This window comes from Priapulus caudatus, unplaced genomic scaffold (genome assembly GCF_000485595.1).
Source record: "Priapulus caudatus unplaced genomic scaffold, Priapulus_caudatus-5.0.1 Scaffold1178, whole genome shotgun sequence".
Classification (NCBI taxonomy): Eukaryota; Metazoa; Priapulida; class Priapulimorpha; order Priapulimorphida; family Priapulidae; genus Priapulus; species Priapulus caudatus.
This window is the reverse complement of record NW_014578239.1, coordinates 84,616-85,903: the sequence shown is the minus strand read 5'-3', so window position 1 is coordinate 85,903 and position 1,288 is coordinate 84,616. Positions and strand designations below refer to the sequence as shown.

At 45.8% G+C, this 1,288-nt stretch overlaps 1 long non-coding RNA gene across 1 annotated transcript in view; it reads left to right on the top strand.

Moving 5' to 3' along the window:
* Positions 1 to 221: 221 nt before the first annotated feature.
* LOC106815699 overlaps positions 222 to 1,288 on the top strand; it is a 9,211-nt gene continuing 8,144 nt past the window's right edge. Inside the window, exon 1 of the long non-coding RNA XR_001394774.1 lies at positions 222 to 273. This is a non-coding gene — a long non-coding RNA (uncharacterized LOC106815699). The remainder of the gene's footprint in view (positions 274 to 1,288) is intronic.

Below are 1,288 nucleotides of genomic sequence, written 5' to 3'. Positions count from 1 at the left end.
ATATATATACAACATTTAGAATATATATAATTATTGTGCATTATACAAAACAGTATTTGTGATCTATTTAACCTGTCAGCCTGGACAACATTGCCAGATAGTCTATATGCGAGTCAATCACCCCTGATTAGTTCTCCACTTTTCGTTTTCTAAGTTCATATAAACCAGATATTAAATTCGTGCACGTCAAATTTCTAGTGCCACTCGCTGAAGGACACGGAGAATCAACATGTTTTCGTGCACCGCTCGCCATTTGAGCATACCAAAAAGTTTGTTAAACGTAGGTAGTATTTATTACACTATAGCACACATATGTTGTGAATGTTATACAATATGCTATGCGCTATGTTGCAGGTACTAGATTGTGTGGCATAGTGTATATATGGTATATATTTAACGTACGCTGACTATTGGGAGAGGTTATATGGGTTATTATGGGATTTGTAGTGAGAAGGAAAGGAAGCTATATAATTAATTTGGACTAGGATATTCGCAGAATGGATTTATACAAACGAAATTTCAGAACCATTTTGTTCGTAACACGGCTGTGCCTTGTAGAGTATATTGACAGGCTACTTGTATAAGGTGATCATATTAGAGAATATGACAGAGGGGAGAGAGAAAGAGGGAGATAGCGAGAGACAGAGAGTGCGAGGGCGAGCGAGCGACAGAGAGGTGGGAAAGCGAGAACGAACAAACGAGCGAGAGAGGGAGAGAGATAGATAGACATGCAGAGAGAGAGAGAGAGAGAGAGAGAGAGAGAGAGAGAGAGAGAGAGAGAGAGAGAGAGAGAGAGAGAGACAGGGAGAGAGAGAGAGAGTGCGAGAGCGAGCGAGCGACAGAGAAAGAGAGGGGGAATGCGAGAGAGGGGGAAGGCGAGGGAGGGAGAAGGCGAGAGAGGGGGAAGGCGAGGGAGGGGGAGAGATAGATAGATATATACGCAGAGAGAGAGAGAGAGAGAGAGAGAGCGCGCGACAGAAATATGGAGACAGAGAGGGTGAGAGAGAGCGAGAGTGGGGGAAAGTGAGAGCGAACGAGCGAACGAGAGAACGAGAGAGGTGTAGATAGGCATGACGTGAGAGGGAGAGAAAGAGAGAGGGGTAGAGCGAGAGAGAGAGAGAGAGAGCGCGCGACAGAAATATGGAGACAGAGAGGGTGAGAGAGAGCGAGAGTGGGGGAAAGTGAGAGCGAACGAGCGAACGAGAGAACGAGAGAGGTGTAGATAGATAGGCAAGACGTGAGAGGGAGAGAAAGAGAGAGGGGTAGAGCGAGAGAGAGAGAGAGAGAG